This window comes from Macrotis lagotis, chromosome 3 (assembly GCF_037893015.1).
Source record: "Macrotis lagotis isolate mMagLag1 chromosome 3, bilby.v1.9.chrom.fasta, whole genome shotgun sequence".
Classification (NCBI taxonomy): Eukaryota; Metazoa; Chordata; class Mammalia; order Peramelemorphia; family Peramelidae; genus Macrotis; species Macrotis lagotis.
The window spans coordinates 219,196,240-219,210,180 of record NC_133660.1 but is presented as its reverse complement, the minus strand read 5'-3'; the positions used below and the strand labels follow the sequence as shown (position 1 = coordinate 219,210,180).

At 36.6% G+C, this 13,941-nt stretch overlaps 1 long non-coding RNA gene across 2 annotated transcripts in view; it reads left to right on the top strand.

Annotated features, from left to right (window-relative positions):
* Positions 1–13,941, top strand: part of LOC141518131 (uncharacterized) — a 167,934-nt gene that overhangs the window by 44,199 nt on the left and 109,794 nt on the right. For both annotated transcript variants that reach the window (XR_012477098.1, XR_012477097.1), the window contains exon 2: positions 6,171–6,380. This is a non-coding gene — a long non-coding RNA (uncharacterized LOC141518131). The remainder of the gene's footprint in view (positions 1–6,170; positions 6,381–13,941) is intronic.

Here is a 13,941-nt window from a genome sequence, read left to right as displayed (position 1 = left end):
TAGAAGAAAGTAGAGGGAAAAGGAAGGGAGGGAGAAGACAAAGGGAAAATTAAGAAAGAAGGCTGAGGAGGAGAACCTAAAGAAAGTAAAGAAGTGGGGAGGAGGAGTGAGATAAGGAGAGAAAAGAGGAGAAAAAGGAGAAGAAAAAGAGAGAGAATGAGGAAGAGGAGGAAGAAAAGAAGGAGAGAGAGAAGATCAGAAAGAGGAGAAAAAGATGAAGGCAGAGGAGGAGGAAAGATGGGTCTTTAGCATATAGAATGTAGAATGTCAGATTTGGAAAAGATCTTAGAACACAGAATAATACATGGAGTGTAGGAACCAGAAGGGATCTTAAATCAGTCAACAAACACTTATGAAGTGCTTTCCATGTGCTGATTACAATGTTAGGCCCTGGAGATATTAGTACAAAGAGTGAAAGTATATATATACATATATATGTATATATATACATATATATGTATATATATGTATATGTATATATATATGGAGCTTACATTTATTTTTATTTTTCCAATTACATGTAAAATAGTTTTCAACATTCATTTTTCTAAGATTTTGATTTCCACATTTTTCTACCTCCTTCCCTTCCCTCCCTCCCCCTCTTAATGGAGAGTAATTTGATCTGGGTTATACACATACAAGCACATTTCGACATTAATTTTGTTGTGAAAGAAGAATCAGAGCAAAAGGGAAAAAATCCATGAGAAGGGGAAAAAATCATAAAACATACCCAATCTTCATCAAGCTTGTATTTACATTCTGACTTCATAGTTTGTTCTCTGGATGTAGATGGCATTTTTCATCATAAGACTTTTAGAATTGCTTTTGCTCAATGAACTTGGCGAGAGGAGCAAACTCTATCACAGCTGATCATCACACAATGTTGCTATTAATGTGTACATTGTTCAAGGAGCTTACATTTTAATGGGAGAATATGAACACAAATATATATATATATATATATATGTGTATATATATATACAGACATTTATTCTGTATTATAAATATGTGCCTTTAAATATGAAGCAGTTAAATATAAGGTATGTGGGGAGAAAGAGCATTGGTATTTGGGGATCAAAGGGAGATGGTGGTAGATTGAATTGCATCTTGATGGAAAGGAGAAGTTGATAAGAGATTGAGGTAGGAAGGAGTGCATTCTAGGTATAGGGATCATCAGTACAAAGGCATGGAGGATGGAGATGTAGTAGAGCATTCAATAAGCAGAGAGAAGTCCAGTTTGATTGAAAAACTAATAATAGACAATGAAACTGGAAAGATAGAAAAAAGGTTTTAAACATCAAACAAAGGAGTTTAGAGTTTTATCTTAGTGGCAATATGGAGCTATAAGAGCTACCATGTGACTTGGGGCAAGTTCTTTCTTCTTTCTGGGCCTTTGCTTTGAAGTATAGATCATTGGTCTACAGTCATGTGCAGGTATCACTGACAGCTACTGCAGTTCATTCTTTTCTAGCCCCAGTATAGAGGTAATTATAGAAGACATCATGAATATTAGTCTTTCAGGTGTGGTTTGAAGATCTTCAAAGAACAAAATCCTGTAGGATGGCCTTAACCAATCAAATTTATCAAATAAGAATCATCAGGGCAATTTGGAAGACATGAAAATGGCAGCATTTTCATTTCTGGGTAGAGAAATAGTCAGTTCTAGTAACCTGTGGGAATAATTTTCTTCTTCTTTTTCTGATATTTTGATGGATTCTTGGCTTCACTGCTGTAGGTATCTCTTTCATTGGCTCAGATTGTGATTCATTCATTCATTCTTCTCACCTTGTATAATTTTTTTCCTACATGATCTACTAATGCTGTATTCAGATGCTTCATTTTTGACATAGAAATGACCCTGGGTTCTCAAAGCCTGCTCCAGCTAATCCTAAATTCTGCAAGTCCTGCCAGGCTGGAATGGTTTTGAATTTGGACTTGTGGAGACTATATGCTTGTTATCTCAACACCAGCCTAATTAACATTGGTGAGACCTACTGCCAAGTTGTTCGCATGATGATGAATTTTTTGGCCACAGCAATTTTTGAAAATAATTTACTCATCAGTGGAGTGTCTATTTGTATTGGAGGAAGGAGAACCCAAAGTGATTTGTTTAGAGATAGATCCTTAAAGTATTGAATTCTGACCATGATCTTCCCTATAGGGTCTGCCAATGCGATGGAAGCCTTTCTTTGGAACTTTTCATATTCTGAAACTCAATGTCATATCTCCTTATCAAATGACCCTTAGGATCATAGGATTTTAAAGTTGGCAAATAATCATGTGTATTTTATATCGTGTTCATTTTAAAGAGAGACAGAGATATACAGAAACAGAAACACAGAGAGAGAAACAGAGACAGATACACAGAGACAGAAACAGAAATAAAGACAGAGAAACAGAGACAGAGAGGCAGAGAGAGAGAGAGAGAGAGAGAGAGAGAGAGAGAGAGAGAGAGGAAAAAGGGAGAGGAACAAAGATATATCAAACGATGTGTTCTAAGTCTTAGGACAACTTAAATGAGAGAGTTGAGATTTACACCTTTATTCTGACTTAAATTTTCTAATGTGTTTTATTGATGTCTTTGTTATAGTCAATTTCTAATACTGTCCATTCATCTTCAGTCTTAACCTTCCCTTGTAACAGGAATAAGAAAATCAATTAATATATAAAACCCCTGATATTGAAGATTTCCCCGACATTGTCTATATCTTGTCTTGCAGTTTCCTTCTTCTCTACTATGAGGGAGGAGACATATTTTCATATGTCTTTTCTGTATCTTCTGTATACTTTGGGGCATCAGTTTATTATTCAGATTTTAGCTTCCTTTTATTTTTAAAGTTTACATTGTTACAGGCTTATATTTTATTCTCTTGTTCTTATCTTCCTCAGAAAAAGCAGCTTAGGATTCTCAGAATTCTTCATTTTCATCATTTCTTACTGAATAATAATAATAATAATAATAATGATAATAATAATACTCCTTTATATTCATATGCTATCACTTCCATTTTGATGGGCATTCTCTTGAATTCCAGTTCTTGGAACCACAAAGAATGATGTTATGAAAATTTCAGTATAAACTAAACCTCTTGTTTCTGTCTTTGATTTTGCTGGTGCAAACACTCAATGGTGGGATTTAGCTTGAAAATCAGGGTTTTCATGCTACATTAGATACCATAAAGACCAGAAGGAGCTGGGGAAAAATATATCTCCTAGTCCACCAGTTCTAGTGAAGAGGGCATCTTAATTATTTGAAACAAACAAATTCTTAGAAAGAGACCCATTGTTGTTCCTTGGACACCTGGGTACTCATCCTGCCCAGTGTTTTGTGGTAATTCATTTTCAGAGAGAGGGCAGGGTCTGACTCTTTCCTATTTCACAAAATAGGACCTGGAAAAGAACAAGAGTGGACTCTTTTTGTTGTTGTTGTTCAGTCATGTCTCTTTGTGACCCCATTTCTTGGTAAAGATACTGGAGTGTTTACTATTTTATTCTCCAGCTTATTTTACAGCTGAGAAAACTGGGGCAAACAGGGTTAAGTGACTTGTTTAGGATCACATAGCTAGTAAGTGTTCTGAGACTCATCAGGAAGGTGAATCTTTAGGATGACTTAAATCTCAATAGCCACTGTCTTACTTCATTTGTTGAGTTTTTCATTGATCATCAGCTGTTTTCATATCTATTGCTTCATGGTATCCTCCCAACATTTGTGGCAGGGAGGGTCATCGTGAGTATTTTCCTGATCTTGAAGATGAAGAAACTAAGACTCTAAGAGAAGATTCAACTTGCTCAGTAAGGTCTGGCAGCATCAACATTAGAACCCACGTGTTCAGAGATCCATAGTTTAATACTATGAATTCCCAGCATCTCGAACAAGACCTGGGACAGAGTAGGTGCTTCATAAAGACTTATTGATTGGTTAACTGATTGACTGATCATCCTTCTCCATGCTAGGCTTGTACAGAACCCTGAATCCCATAGAGAGGAGCGCATAGTTCATAATTTTAGATTGTATTTTTTCCTAAGAAAGAAGGGACTGCACTATGAGCCGAAAGATAGTGAGTTGTATTGAAAATGAAATAAAAACAAAACAAAACTTTGAAGTTAGAAGATCTAGGTTTAGGTAGTGTTTTTATTTGTTTTATTTATTTTCTTATTTTTGACAATTCACAACTTCTTAGAATCTCAGTGACCTCATCTGTTAAATTTAGACAATAAAATACCACCTGCTTGTTGTGAGATTCAAATGAGTTCTACATAAAAGGCATGTCAGGTAGCACTGTGCTTATGGCACTGGATCCTTGGTCAGAAAGACCCAAGTTCAATCCTCCTTTAGACACTATTAGCCATGTGACCCAGGGCAAATCGACTAATTTTTTTTTTACTTCAGTTTCTTCATTAATAAAAATAGGATATTAAGAGAACATACTTCACAGGGTTGTGAGGAACAAAAAAGATAAACATGGAAAGTGCTTTTAAAAACCTCCAAGTGCCATTTAAACATTAGTTATTCAATAATGATAATAATGGTGGTGATGATGATTATGATCATGATGATGTAATAAATTATAGGCTCCTTGAGGTCAGGAATTGTCTTTTGCTTCTTTTCTGAATATCAATTGCCTGCTATACAGTAGGTACTCAATAAATGATTATTGGTTGATAATAATAATAATAGCTAATCTATATTTTTACTAGACTATGATTTCATCAGTATATGCCGTTTCTGGTGAATATTTCTCACTGTTTGTTCCTTTAGGGTCTCAGAGTTTCCTGGGAGCCCTAAAAGATTAAATAACTGCTTGAGGTTGAAGAGGAAGTACTGGAATTCAGATCTTCTCTACTCAGAAGGCAATACTCTGTTCACTAAGTTATATTGCCTCCCTGCCATTATCATGACTATCAATAATGTTACCATCAATAAGTTTGATGATTTCCAGGGTTTGAAAAGGCCCCTATTTCAAAAGCAAACTTCCTCCTGCTTCAGCTACACACCATCCCTTTTTCTTATCCTTTCAGTAGAAAGGAATTATGCTAATGAAACATTCATAAAATGCTTTCTCTTCTGCTCAGGACTATTGAATAATTTAAGTGGCCTCATTCATCACCAAAGCCTGGAGAAGCATTGTTATCAACACCATTTCACAGATGGCCATACTGAGGTCCAAGAGCTGCAGTGACTTCATTGGCTGAAGTCCCAGAGACCAGTCTTTGCAAGGACAAGCTTTCCCACTCACCCTGATCTCCACCAAAAAAAAAAAGAAACAGCTTTGAGTTTTTTTGAACTAAATTTTTTATTTGATTTTTGACTTGATTTTTTCAGACTGGCTACCTCTTTGCTGCAAGAAGAAAGCATTTTTATTTGATCCACACGGACTTTAGAAAGGAGAACAGAACTAGGGGCCAGTAATGGACAGTTAGCAAAGAAGTGACCAGTATCACCAAGGATAGAGTTATCCATTACAACTCAATAGCATCCAGAAAATTAATAGGGTCCAAATGGTGATGAGGATGATGAGAATGACAATTATTATAATGATGATGATAAAATCAACATCAATAACATATTTAAAGGAATGGAAGGTCTAGACAAGCATTTAGCGTGTGGGAAATACTTCAACAAGGTAGATAAGTCATTCTTCCTAAACAGATGTCCTTAGAGAGTTATGCAGGGGCATGAAGGGAGGAAGGGGGAGAAAGAACAAAAACTTATCAAGCACCAGTTATGTGCTAAATGCTTTACAAATATTATCTCATTTGAGAAATCACAAAAACCAGGATGGTGGTTACTATTGTTATTATCTTCATTTTACAGTTGAAGAAACTGAGGTATATAGGTGTTAAACAAGAGATAACACAGATAGTAAGTGTGTGAGGCAAGAGTTGAATGCAGGTCTTCTTGATTCCAGGCCTGGGTGCTCTATCCCCTATTTCACCTAGTTGTTCCACTCAGAGGGTGAGTGTTTGCTAGGGTTACAAGTTAGTGTATTTGTGAAACAATACAGAACCTGTTTTCCCAAATCTAAGACCAGACCAATCTTCTTTCCATTCCACTATTAACATTCTATTTACTTAGTACTTACAAGATTTGTAAAATGCTTTCCATACATTGCCCCATTTGATCTTTACAAACTCTATGTAAGGTAAATAATGCAAGCCTTTGGTTTCAGAGCTGGAAAGTCCAGTATCACAGGGCTGGTAGTAGCAGAGATGAGACTCAAGCTGAGGTCTTCTGGCTCACATCCCTGGACTCTCTCCTCTGTCACACTCCCATGCTTCCTAAGAAGATTCATAGTCCCAGTGTTTTGACAGAACTTTCCATTTAAGAAGTAGAAATTGGCATGGCCAGCACTGGTTCATCCAAAGCAGCATGGAGCATGGTAAGCCATCATTCAGTTGTTTTTCCTTGGCTTTATGAATCCTCATTGTCTCATTCCAATATTATCCTCATCCTAGCCTAGCTCTTGGCTCCTGTAGCTTGTGAGTCTGTCCTCTCCTGCTCTCCCCTGGCTTCTGTTCCTTTGCCTTCCTCTCAGATTTCATTAAAAAAGGAAAGTCTCAGTGTCCAACATAAGGGAGGCAGTGGTCCTTTATTTTCTGCTATGGTTAGAACACATGTGGGCTATTGTGTTGTGTGTTGGAAAGATGTTGACAAAAAAAAGAATGATCAAAATGGTGAGGGGGTCTGCAGCCCATGTCACATGAAATGCATTAGAAGGTGCTGGAGATGGTTAGCCTAGAGAAAAGACTTTGAGGGAGGGTCTGTCTATTATCTTTAAATATCCAACTGGGAGGCCATCTAGAACAGAGATAAGATCCATGCTTTTTGATCCCAAGAGTGTGAAACTAGAAACAAAGGGTCTAAGTTATAGGGATACATATTTAGATTTATTATTGGGAAAACTTTCCCTAATGATTAAGAACTATCTCAAAGAAGAATGCACTACCTTGGAAACAATCAAATTTTGTGTTGCTGGAACTATCATTGAGAAAGATTCACTCTTTGAGTAGAGATTTTGTTTAATAATCTCTGAATCCCTCTCTGATATTCTGGATGGTCAGATGGAGATCCCTCTGATTCACAATCAGGAAGTTGAGTCAACAAGCATTATTATTATTAAGAACCTACTAGCATATTACTGTTTATAACCCAAATGTTGCCTCCCACACTTACTATCTGTGTTATCCTTTGTTTAACCCCTATATTTTGAACAGAACTCTGCCTACTTCGTTGATTCATTCATTGATTCAAGGTCAGAACATTTACCTTCTAATTATTATACTTACTTTAACAGTGTCTTGATCTTGATGCCCTAGTCGTCAGCTTGAGTCTACTAGTTAGATTAGAAACAACAAGCCAGGCCAAATAGGGAAAAATTCCAGGGTCCCGAACCCTGGTGTTAAGGAGAAGGGGAGATCAGAGGACTAGGAAGGGATCCTTTCAACTCAAGTATGGAAATGATTTTTTCATCCAGGAACCCATGGAGTGAGGACAATGATCTAAGCTTTTCAAACCTCTGATTCAAAGTGATTGAGGGGACTCTGCACTCCTTCACCTGAAGTGGTGGAAGGGTTTGGGAGGAAAGAAAGAGAAGTAGAGACAAAGCTTCTGTAGATTCCACAATTTCTATGCCAAATTGTTTATGCATCTCCAAATCACCATGAGTAACTGCTCTTTTCCTTTTACCCCAGTTACCACTCCCCATAGGCAAGTTGTAAAACAGTCCACTCGTCTGAGAGTCAAGGCACCTACATCTTAGTCTTTCTTTAAATCTCTTCACTGTGGACTTTTAGACACAACTCTTCATGACTGCAGGCTTTAGTTTTTTCCTTCTGTTAAAAGAAATTAGATAAGAATCTCTCTAGTCTCTTATAGCTTTAACAAACTATGTCATTAACTTGGAGCGATTCAAGTGTCCTGGGTCAAAGGTTGGTGCTGCATTTATTGACAAATTTGCAAGTGCTTGGAGAAGTCAGTGACCTTCACTGAGTATAAAAGAGGAACCTCGATGAACATTAAGATTCCATTTAGGTCAAATCCTTTTAATTCAAGTCTCATAGGGAGTTGAAGAAACTCTGGCACCAGTATGGGATGGGAGTGGGGAATCTCTCTTTTGCAAGTCATGGTTTCCCTTTCCGTATATCACGAGGAAATCCACTTCCCCATGTTTCTAATGCTCTTCTCACTTGGATCTACCCCATGTTACAGAATAACTAGGGAAGCAGTGAATAATCTCTCACTCACCAGCAGTCAGTCAACAAATATTTATTAAGTCAACCACCATGTTAAGCACTGGAGCTACAAAGAAAGGTAAAGCTCCACAAGCTAATGTGGCGACAACATGCAATAAAACATATAAAAATCATATAAAGCAAAATAAATATAGGATAAACTCAAAATATCCAACGGAAAGGAGGCACTAGAATTAAGAGGGATCAGGAAAAGCTTGCACTAAAAGATAGTGATGTTAGCTGAACTTTGAAGGAAGCCAGGGAAGCCAGGGAAGTAGGTAGTCCTTTGCTGCTGGTTTCTCTGATCATCCCAGAAGAGTGGAATCACCCATTGTTGTTTCCATGAAGCAGCACATGAAAATAACTTTTTTCCTCTTTAGGGAGCAGAGTAGAAGAGAAAGGAGAAGCTTACAACCTTCCTATAGACATAGCTGGCCAAAAGAAAAGGGGATTTCAGTGTGACATCATCAGTAATCAGGTAGAATAAGACCTCTTCATCACTAATGAACAATTCCATACCAGCCAAGAAGGATTCTTCCATCAGGCCCTGGGGCAGTGGATTTAGAGGCTAGAAGGGACCTGAAAGATCCTCTCTTCTAATGCCCTCATTTTACAAAGCCCCTACATTTTCCCAAGCTCACTGCAGTAGGAAGCAGAGACATCAAGACGAGTCTGAATCTGTTAATGGCAAGTTCATAATTCTTTGCACTAAACAAAGCTGTATTAGAAGAGGGTCATGGAGGGTCCTGTTAGACTCTTTTAAGTTAAGCATAACTGATGTTATACTTCAAATGCTTTCCTCTTCAGGGCTAATAGCTATCCGAAAAATAAAACTGGTTATGGAGAAGTCAGAGGGCATGCATCTTTGTTGGCTTCAGTCTTAAGCCAACCTAGTTTTAGAATAAACAGTTAAAGAAGAAAAGAATGACTACTCTTTCAAGAAGGGCCATTTATACCCACTGTGCTTTTATTCAGGCTATAATATTCCCCTTAGAGAAAGAGCAATGTGTACTTACTTGAGAACTGAAAGTTGGGACTGCTGGTGGTGGGGGGGGGGTTAAATATTGATGTGGCAAAACTAAAAGTCTTTTTCATATTCACATTATAAATCTTTTCTTCAGTTGGAGACACAGAGTTATCATTTGTTAAAATGGCTTGAAAACATTGCCAAGCCAGGTTTTGCTATAATGGAGAAAAATCCATTTGGGGCAGGAATGAGCAGTCAAATTATGCTTGAGTGGAGAACCATAGCTGGAAAGAAGTGAACTAATATTCTTACTCTGCCATTTACTGTTTATGATACTTTGAACATAACACCATTATCATTGTCATCATTGTGTCTTAAGTTTTCTAAAGTATGTCATTTATTTTATTTATTATTTTATTTTATTTATTTTATATTTATTTATATTATATTACTATTTTATTTATAAAATATGTTATTTCATTTTAGCCTAACAACAACCATGCAAGACAGATGTTAGTATTATCCCCATTTTGTAGCTAAGGAAACTGAGGCTGAGAGAAATTGGCTTGTTTGTTGTTAATGTCTGATGAAGGATTTGAACTCAGGTCTTCCTGACTGCAAGCCCAGCACCCTATTGACTGTGCTACCTTGTTGCTTTCTCTTTTTTTTTTCCTTTTTGGCTTCCAGTTTTGAGAATCTTAAAAAATATATATATTAGATAAGATGATTGATAAAGTCTTTAGTGTATAGTTCATAGGTTTAAAGGTAAAAGGAAACTTAGAGGCCATTTAATTAACCCTCTCTTTTAACAGATGAGGAAATTGAAATATGATATGGTAGACAATCTGCCCTGTGACTGGAAGATGCTAGATTCAAATCCCCCGCCCTGTCACTTATTAGCCCTATGATGTTGGGAATACTCCCTATCTTCTGACTCTTAGCTTCTCCATTACAAAATGGGGGGGGGATTCTAGAGACCCCTTCCAGCTCTAAATTTGGGAATACCATGATCCTTCATAGATTCTTCAGTATCACATAAGTAATGAGTATCAGAGGGTACCCTTCCAACTCTGATATTCAATATCTTAGACACAGATTCTTAACCAGGGGACTCTAAACCTGTTTTGATTGCTGATTTGATATAATTGACTTTCTTTGTAATCCTATATATCTTATTTCTTGAGTAATGAGGAATCAGATGCTGATTACTTATACATTTTAAAACATGTTTTGTTTTGTTTGATGGTTTGTTTTCTGGGAAAGATGTACATTGTATCTCCAGACAGCCAAAGGGGTCCAGGTTAAGAATTCTTAGACTAAGGTATCTTTCAACTCAAAGGTTTCTTTCACCTATGATTTTCTATAAACAGAAAGAAAAATAAAAATTTCATAAAAAATTATTTCTATGAAAAAGATGGAATAAGAAATAGGAAAAGATGAGAATTGAGAAAGGAGATCTATAACACAACCAAGTAAATTGCAGGTAAGGACTCCTCTTCAAATACTGTTCAAACACTTTCAATGGATCTCTGTTGCCTATCAAATTATCACTTTTTTTTCAGTACTGCAAGAACCCATTACTTTGTGAATGCAACTGTTCCTTTCTCCTAACAAGATCACATTCTTTCCCTTCATTAACATGGGAGGTGGAGGAAACTAATGGTTAGGAAGTTTTTACCTACATCAAATTGAAATCTCTCTCTCTCTCTCTCTCTCTCTCTCTCTCTCTGTGTGTGTGTGTGTGTGTGTGTGTGTGTGTGTGTGTGTGTGTATCTGTGTATCTGTGTGTGTGTGTGCGTGTGTGTGTGTGTGAGTGTGTGTGTGTGTATGTGTGTCTATATATCTCTCCTGTGTTTCTGTGACTGTCTCTATCTTTGTCTCTCTCTGTTTATCCCTCTCTCTCTCTGTCTCTCTGTTTCTGTCTCTCTGTCTCTTTCTCTCTCTGTCTCTCTCACTTGATCACACAGAATACTGCAAGGAGTATAATTGTGAAAGCATTCTAGGAAAGTGAAATAGGACTCTACTTATAACTAGTTACTGAGATTGCTATTGTTCGTCTTTCCAGTGACATCATGGGTAATGTCTTGAATTGTTGATGAATTGGATTTAAATGAGGCAGAGTTTCGCAGAGTCATCAGCCTCACTCCCTCCTCCAAAATCACTTGAGTTTGGTGGCAAGACAATAGTCAAGATGACTGAGAAAACTCAAGGGAATGTACAAATATTTGAAGAACTGGAACATGGAAGAAATTAGATTTGTTAATTTGGGGCAGAAAGGGATAGAATCAGGAATAATGGGTGAAAGTTGCTAAGAGGCAAATTTAGGTTTGATATCAGAAAAAAACAAAACAAAAACAAATTTAAAAAAAACTTCCCAGGGATTAGAGTTGCTCATAAGAAGAATGGGCAGCCTCAGGAGTTCATGATTCCTACTTGAAGACTTCAACTCAAGGCTGAATGGCTATGCTGGGTTTGTTGTAGTGCATAGACTTTTTGGGCAAGGGAAAGACTCAATGATAATGAAAGTGCCTTCTAATTCTGACATTCTGTGATTCTGTGATACAATTTTTCCACCAACATAGCATCCCTCTGAACATTAACTGTTTTTGAGTCACTTTTGTGTCTATATTCTCATTTGATCCTCAATATAATACTGTGAAGTCAATATGACAGTCAGACATCATCATCATCATCCTCATTTTACAGATGTGGAAACTGAGGTTCAGAAAGCTTGAGCATTCTACTTAAGGTTATACTGTAAATCAATAGCAAAACTGAAGCTTGTATACAAATAACCTGATTTCTAAGACTGGCTCTTTCCCTCACACAAAACTGCCTGAGAAGCACAGTGCCTTATAATGTCGAACCTCAGAGAGTACTAAAAACAAAAGGGATTATATTTCCTTTATCCTGGAGCTGATTGCCTTTAGAGGGTCACCATTACTAGGCACAAGACCCATAACTTATTTTCTTGTCTGCATTATTTATTTTTCTGATGGAACCGATGTAAATTGAAATTGGAGCCTATGTGAGCTCCTGAATCAATATTGAGGCTTCCTCCTCAAATCATCTTTCATGAGTTTTTGATGAATTAGGAAGCTAAGTTGCTTGCAGGATACCATTTAATTTCTGTCATTTTATATACCCAAATTCAATCTGCTATAACTTTAGAATCTAGTTTTGCTAGCGATTGTGTGTAGAGCACTATTCTAGGACATGAGGGAAAATGCAAAGATAAGACACAATTCTTGCCTTCATGGACCTTACATTCTAATAGGGCAATACATCCTATAAATAATGCTCATTTCCCTTAAATGAAAAGGCAGCAAAATATAGAGTTTGGAACCAGGAATTTTGGGGTTAAATTCTTACTCTAAACTAAATAGGTCCTGGTGATGCTGGTCAAATCACTCAGTGTTCTAGAAAGCATTTAAAGACTATAACTTTCAGTAAAGTCCTACACTGGTAAACAGATTTCCTTTGATCAGTGAAATTGTAGGTCTAGGCTCCAACTCTATCCTTTCCCTTAAACTGGAATAAACTAGTAAAGGTTTCCTAAATTCCCTCCACAGATCATCTATCTTTACTTAACTTACTGGGATAGTCAATCAGTTAGTAAACGTTAGTAAGTGACTACTACTCCTCATGGATGATGTTTAGCCCTGGGGGAAACAAGGAAAATTAAAAATTAATATTTTTAAAAAAATACTTTTTCACAAAGATCTTACAGTTTAATTGGGGAGATAATTTGCAAACAACAATGTATAAACAGACTATAGTCTACAGGATTGGACCTCAGGAGTCAAAGTGCCATTGACCCTCTCTCTCTCTCTCTCTCTCCTATATATATGGTTATATATTCTTTAATAGTTAATTAAAAAAATTAATTCCTTCTTACCATTCCCCACCCATTCAGAAGACAAGCAATATGATATGGATTTTACACATGAAGTCATGCAAAACATTTCTAAATTAGCCAAGTTGCAGAAGAAAATGTATATACACACAAGAAAAATGAGGTAAAAAAAGCATGCTTCAATTTGTACTCAGAGTTCATTATTTCTCTCTATATATATGCATAGCATTTTTCATTATTGGCCCTTTGGAATTGTCTTAGATCATTGTTTTTATCACAATAGCTAAGTCTTTCACAATTGATCATTCTTACAATATTGCATTTACTGTGCATAGTGTTTTCCTGAGAATGCTCACTTCTCTTTCCTTTAGTTCATATAAGTCTTCCTGCTTTTTCTGAAATGATTCCACTCATCATTTCTTATAGTATCATACTATTTCATCACAATCATATTACTACAACTTGTCCAGTCATTCCTCAATTAATGGACATCTCCTCAATTCTTTGCCATTGCAAAAAGAATTGCTCTAAAGACTTAACAACCAAATTAGTTCTTTTCTTTGGAATATAGACCTAGCAGTGCTATAGTTGGGTCAAAGGATATGCAGAGCTTTATATTCTTTTGGCGTAGTTCTACATTGTTTTCTAGATTGATTTGAATCTGTTCACAATTCTACCAACAGTGCAATAGTGAACTGATTTTTCTACTTTCCCTACAGCATTTGTCATTTACTTGTCATTGACTCTTTTAAAAAAAAAATTATTTAAGGTGATGAGGTTAAGTGACTTGCCCAAGGTCACACAGGCAATTATTAACTGTCTGAGGCTGGATTAGAACTCAGGTCCTCCTGACTCCATGACCAGTACTGTAACCACTGCATCACCT